At 60.2% G+C, this 6616-nt stretch overlaps 1 protein-coding gene across 1 annotated transcript in view; it reads left to right on the top strand.

Annotated features, from left to right (window-relative positions):
• The window catches only part of DAP (death associated protein), a 184403-nt gene that overhangs the window by 133376 nt on the left and 44411 nt on the right, over window positions 1–6616 (top strand). The window lies entirely within an intron of this gene.

The raw sequence follows: 6616 nt of genomic DNA, 5'->3' as shown, positions 1-6616 counted from the left end.
CCTTAAGAACCTTATATAAAGCCTTGAACCCGACTTGGTGTGGTGCCTGTTTGTGGGGAGGGAGGGTACTTGTCTGTACGATCGCCGGAGACGGTCCCCCTCGGGGATCTCTCCCTCGGTATCCGGCCGACCCTCAGGGTCCCCGTCTAACATTGGTGGCCAGCGACGGGATCCGAACCTACGCATAATCGTACAGAAAGTCACTCGCCCCACCACACACAACAACCATGTCAATAGAGAGCGGAACAACGGAAAAATTTCAGATGGAAAAATTGGAAGACTACAACCACCGGGAACTGAAGCAATATTGCATAGAACTTGGACTTCCAACCACAGGTCTTAGCACAAAGGAAGACTTCAAACGAGCCCTAGAAGCTTGGGCAGAAACGGGTACGGCCGTACCCCGAACACAAACAACCGAAACGAGCCCCGCACCAACTAAAGAAAGGACGGATCTCTCCCTGGAAGAGATCCGAGAAAGAGAAAAAACCAGACTCCACGAATTAGAACTTGCCCGACTTCGCTTGGATGGGGAACTCAAGCTGGCAGAACAAAAAATAACCCTGGAACACTTACGACTCAGGGAAGAGCGGGAAGACAAGCAAAGACAGAGGGAGCTAGAGGAAAAGAGACTAGAATACGAACATGAGCGCAATCTCAAAGCACTGGAGATTCAGAAACAGAATAAAGACCTCGGGCTCCCCGAACGACCGACCCCGTCTGACTCGACCGAACCCAAGGTTCACATCCCCAAAGATGTCATCCGGGAATACCACAAGAACGATGATATTCAGCAGTGGTTTAAAGCCTATGAGGTGGCAATGACCTCCCACCGGATTCCCCGAAGCGATTGGGGAGCCGGATTATGGGGGAGGTTTGTCAACGAAGGGCGGGACGCCCTGCTGCAACTCCCGGACCAGCTGATGACCTCCTACGACCACATGAAGGCCGCCCTCCTCACTCGATACGGGCTCACACCTGAGATGTACCGCCAACGGTTCCGCGACTGCAAACGGATTCCGGGTACAACTTGGGTGGAGTACGTGAACTTTTTTAGCCGAGCCTTCGAGGGGTGGATCAAGGGCAACAAAGTAACCACCTACGACCAACTCTTTGACCTTATCGTATGGGAACACCTGTCGAACAACTGCTTCGTGGAGCTCCGGCAACACCTCCTGGACAGCAAGCTAACCGACCCTCGACAACTCGCCGCCGAAGCCGACCGGTGGGAAAGCACCCGAGTTGGCCGGAGCGCACCCAGCGAAGTATCCAGATCGTATCGCCCCCGAGGGGGAGGAGGAAGTCAGGGTCGGGGGAGAGACCCCGGCCCCTCGTCACCCCCCAGAAACCCCTCGGCCCCGGTTGGCCGGGGAAGCCCTGCCGTCCGGGCCGGTTTCCGGGCCAACATTACGTGCCACAGGTGCCAGCGACCCGGCCACTACGCCAGTGATCCCAACTGCCCAAAGAATCCGAACACTACTCCCCGCCAAGTTGCAGCGGCGGCCCTAGGGGAAGAAATAATCCCGGAAGACCAAGAGGAGTACGAGACCGATCCCTCTGAATGGGCACCCGCCGCCATGGCACTGGTCTGCTTAGGGGAGAGAGACATGATTCCGCGGGCCCCCCTTCCCGCCAACACACAGAAGTACGGTCAATGGGTCAACATCAATGGCCGCCGGGCGGAAGCCCTCCGCGACACCGGGGCCAGTGTAACGGCGGTCCGACGCCACCTCGTCACTCCAGACCAAATCTTGCCGAACATTCTTTGCCCTGTTCGATCAGCCGACAACTCCGAAAGCCTATGCCACATGGCCTGCGTCCCCTTCGAGTGGGGAGGAGTAACAGGGATGTTAAAAGTAACTGTCCGCGATGATGCCCCCGTGGACTGCCTCCTAGGAAACGACCTTGAAAGCTCTCCCTGGGCAGCTGTCGAACGGAGGGAGCACCTGGGGATGCTTGGCCTCCCCGAATGGGTCTGCGTCACGACCCGGTCCATGACCGCCCGCGCGGTCCCCAGCCCAGAAGAGCCCGAGTGGCCAGAACCTCCTCCCGCGCTCATCCCAGAGGAGGCCGCCCCAGAAGCCATTCCCTTGACCCAAACCGAAGAAGGACCCGACCAGCTTCGGGACGTCCCTGACCTGGCACAATGGCGGCAGGAGGGAGGCCCCACGCAGGAACAATTCCGGGCCGAGCAACAAACCTGTCCTTCTCTCGAAGGACTCCGGCAGCAAGCCCTGGCCCAGAGCACCGGGGATACCTCGGGGGCCCACTGGATCTACTGGGACCAAGACCTGCTCTACAGCGAGCAGAAAATTGCAGAACTAGGGGCCAGTCGGGTGCTGGTGGTGCCCCTTCGCTTCCGAGACTTCCTCCTGAACTTAGCCCACGATGTCCCCCTTGCCGGACACCTGGGGCAGGATAAAACCTACGACCGCCTGGTGACCCATTTTTTCTGGCCCCACATGCGGAAGGATGTCACCAACCACTGCAAGGCCTGCCCCACCTGCCAGGCCAGCGGAAAAAGTGGCCGAAAAATCAAAGCACCATTACAACCCTTTCCTGTCGTCACCACCCCGTTTGAACGAGTGGGAATAGACATTGTGGGGCCCCTCGACCCTCGAACAGCCCAAGGACACCGGTTCATCCTGGTCCTGGTAGACCACGCCACCCGCTATCCCGAGGCCATCCCTCTTCGGACTGTGACGGCCCCCGTGGTGGGCCGGGCCCTGATGGGGATCTTCTCCCGGGTGGGGTTCCCCCGGGAGGTCGTCAGTGACAGGGGCACGAACTTTATCTCCAGATATATGAAGTCCCTCTGGCAGCAATGCGGGGTCACCTACAAATTCACGACCCCCTATCACCCGCAAGGAAACGGACTGGTCGAGAGATTCAACCGCACCCTCAAGGGGATGATTATGGGTCTAGAAGAACCCCTTCGACGCCAGTGGGACGTACTGCTGCCATGCCTCCTGTTTGCCTATCGGGAGGTCCCGCAGAAGTCCCTCGGCTTCAGCCCCTTTGAACTACTGTACGGACACCCCGTCCGGGGCCCCCTCAGCCTAGTCAAGGAAGGTTGGGAGCAGCCTCCCCAGAAAACTCCCCCGGACATCTACCGGTATCTCCTGGCTCTCCGCAACCAGACCCGGCGGTTCCGAGACACCGCCAAAGCCAACCTCGAGGCCAGTCAGGAGGACATGAAGAGGTGGTACGATCAGCACACGTCCTCCATTGAGTTCGAACCTGGACAACAGGTCTGGGTGATGTCCCCGGTTGAGCCCTGTGCCCTCCAAGACAGATGGTCCGGGCCCTTCAAGGTAATCGAACGCAAGGGGCCCGTCACCTATTTAATCGACATGGAGACTGCCCGGAACCCCCTACGGGTCCTCCATGCCAACAGGCTCAAACCCCATTTTGTGCGATCCGAACTCAGCCTCCTAATGGCTACCGATACTGGGACAGAAGAAGACTCCGAACCCCTTCCGGACTTACTGAGGGCCTTCGAGCAGGATGGCTCAGTGGAAGGGGTCCAGCTCTCCGAGGCCCTGTCCCCGGAGCAACGCCAAGACTGCCAAACGCTCCTGAGGCAGTTCGCCTCCCTGTTCTCCCTCACCCCCGGAGTCACCCCCTGGTGCCTCCACGATGTGGACACCGGGGACAGCCCTCCTATTCGACACCGAGCATACCGCGTACCAGACCGGGTACGAGCCTGCATCCAGACCGAGGTGTCCAAGATGCTGACCCTAGGAGTGATCGAACCCTCAGACAGTCCCTGGGCGAGCCCAGTCGTCCTGGTTCCCAAGGCAGCTGCCCCGGGCGTTGCCCCTGAGCTCTGGTTCTGCGTGGACTATCGAGGGCTGAATGCAGTTACCCGGACCGACGCTCATCCCATCCCCCGGGCAGACGAGCTAATTGACCGGATGGGGGCCGCCCGCTACCTGAGCATCTTCGACTTAACAGCGGGCTACTGGCAGATCGGCCTCACCCCTAGGGCCCAAGAACGATCCGCCTTCTCTACCCCAGACGGGCACTACCACTTTAAAGTCATGCCCTTCGGCATGAAAAACGCCCCGGCAACGTTCCAACGGCTGGTAAACCAGGTACTGGCGGGCCTGGAAGACTTCAGCGCCGCCTACCTGGACGACATTGCTGTGTACAGCCACCAGTGGACCGACCACCTCCGCCACCTGCGGGAGGTTCTACTCGCCCTCCAGCAAGCCGGGCTCACCATCAAGGCCAGCAAGTGCCAAGTTGGCCAAGGGTCCGTGACCTACCTGGGACACCAAGTGGGAAGCGGGCTGGTGGCCCCTCTCCAACTCAAGATTGCTGCCATCCAGGCCTGGCAAACCCCTACGAGCCAAACGGAGGTCCGGGCCTTCCTGGGGCTCACCGGATACTACCGGCGGTTCGTGAAGGACTATGGCAGCATCGTGGGGCCCCTCACAGAGCTCACCTCCAAAAAGAGCCCCAAAGCCGTCAACTGGACCCCGGGCTGCCAATCAGCCTTCGAGAAGCTAAAGACCGCCATGTGCACGGCCCCCGTGCTCCAGGCTCCCGACTACAGCCGGGAATTCATTGTGCAGACGGACGCCTCCGATCATGGTGTGGGGCCGTCCTCTCCCAACTCAACGCCGAAGGGGTCGACCATCCGGTGGTCTTCATCAGCAGACGCCTCTTGCCCCGAGAACAGCGCTGGAGCACCATTGAGAGGGAGGCCTTCGCCGTAGTCTGGGCACTCAAGAAGCTCCGGCCATACCTCTTCGGCAACCACTTCCGGGTGCAAACAGACCACCGACCGCTGCAATGGCTGATGCAAATGCGGGGGGAGAACCCGAAGCTGTTGCGCTGGTCCATCTCCCTGCAGGGGATGGACTTCACGGTGGAACATCGTCCAGGCCAGGACCACGCCAACGCCGACGGCCTGTCACGCTTTTTCCGCCTCAGCGAGGAGAGTCCCCAGGAAGATGGCTGACTCTCCCCGCCTTCAGCTGGGGGGGACGCGTGTTGGACAGGCCGCATGTTCGAGCTGTACCCCCTCCCCGCAATGGGACCAGGACCCTGGCTCTCCCTGCATCCCCAGCCAGAGTCCACCAACGACCACCCGAAGTACCCTGCAATCCCTCCACTACAAGACACCAGCTCCGGACCCAGCTGGCCCGGGTCACCATCTACCCCACGACATCGACCCGGCCGCCATCTTGGGGCACTGCAGCACGAGGCCGCGTGGCCTCAACTCGACCCTCACCCTGGGCCCGGCCGGGCCCGACATCGAGGCACCAACCTCCCCCCAGGAGGCAGAGTGACCACTTGGCGAGTCAATGGGAGAAGGAATCGTCAACGGCTCTCCTCCGCCAGGTGTCGATCACCCCAGGCCGCCTGGGCGCTGGCTCCACCCCCCTGCTGGGTGTCTGGACTCCCTCATCCCGGACCTCCCGGCCCCCAGGCGCGAGGGTCCGGACATCAAAGGGGACCAGACCTATAACTGGGGCAGGACCAGACCAGGAAGGCAGTTGTATCCTGGAGTCGAGAGACCCGAGAAGAACTCATCCGTGACTTGGCCTGCTGGCGCTGCCGCGGCCCTCTGCCTCGTGAAACCATCGTCTTGGCCTGCTGGCGCTGCCGCGGCCCTCTGCCTCGTGAAACCATCGTCTTGGCCTGCTGGCGCTGCCGCGGCCCTCTGCCTCGTGAAACCATCGTCTTGGCCTGCTGGCGCTGCCGCGGCCCTCTGCCTCGTGAAACCATCGTCTTGGCCTGCTGGCGCTGCCGCGGCCCTCTGCCTCGTGAAACCATCTTGGCCTGCTGGCGCTGCCGCGGCCCTCTGCCTCGTGAAACCATCGTCTTGGCCTGCTGGCGCTGCCGCGGCCCTCTGCCTCGTGAAACCATCTTGGCCTGCTGGCGCTGCCGCGGCCCTCTGCCTCGTGAAACCATCGACTTGGCCTGCTGGCGCTGCCGCGGCCCTCTGCTTTATGAGACTATCACCTTGGCCTGCTGGCGCTGCCGCGGCCCGATCCACAGACCCTCCAGCTCGAGGATTGTGAGCTCGCCTTTTACCACCACCTGTACCGATCCGGTACTAAGACTGTCCCGCTACCCCCTTTCCCTACAGAGACTAGAAGTGAGAGGACCCCGGGTCCAAGTTATCCTGTATCGCTGATATCCTTGCCTTAAGAACCTTATATAAAGCCTTGAACCCGACTTGGTGTGGTGCCTGTTTGTGGGGAGGGAGGGTACTTGTCTGTACGATCGCCGGAGACGGTCCCCCTCGGGGATCTCTCCCTCGGTATCCGGCCGACCCTCAGGGTCCCCGTCTAACAACGCCTATACTGTATTTCTGTCAGAGGGAGTGCGCTTTATTCCCATGTGGTAGTTTATGACCTTTGCAAAACTATGGATGTGGTGATCCCTCCAACTTCCACTTCTTCTACCTATATTGGAGGGGGTGAGGGGTGGCGGCAGCACGTGACCTCCATTGATTATACTTTTATCTCAAGGTCTCTGTCGAATCAGGTTGTTGGCGGCTCGGTAGACTATTATGTATTTATCCATTAAAACCCTTTGACTTACATTATAGGGGCCAGTGGTTAGCCCCAAGAGGGAGGCAGTTTTTCTGGGATTTATA

The sequence above is a fragment of the Lissotriton helveticus genome, chromosome 4_1, assembly GCF_964261635.1.
Source record: "Lissotriton helveticus chromosome 4_1, aLisHel1.1, whole genome shotgun sequence".
Classification (NCBI taxonomy): domain Eukaryota; kingdom Metazoa; phylum Chordata; class Amphibia; order Caudata; family Salamandridae; genus Lissotriton; species Lissotriton helveticus.
The sequence above is the reverse complement of the archived record's forward strand: the minus strand, read 5'-3'. Positions and strand labels throughout refer to the sequence as shown.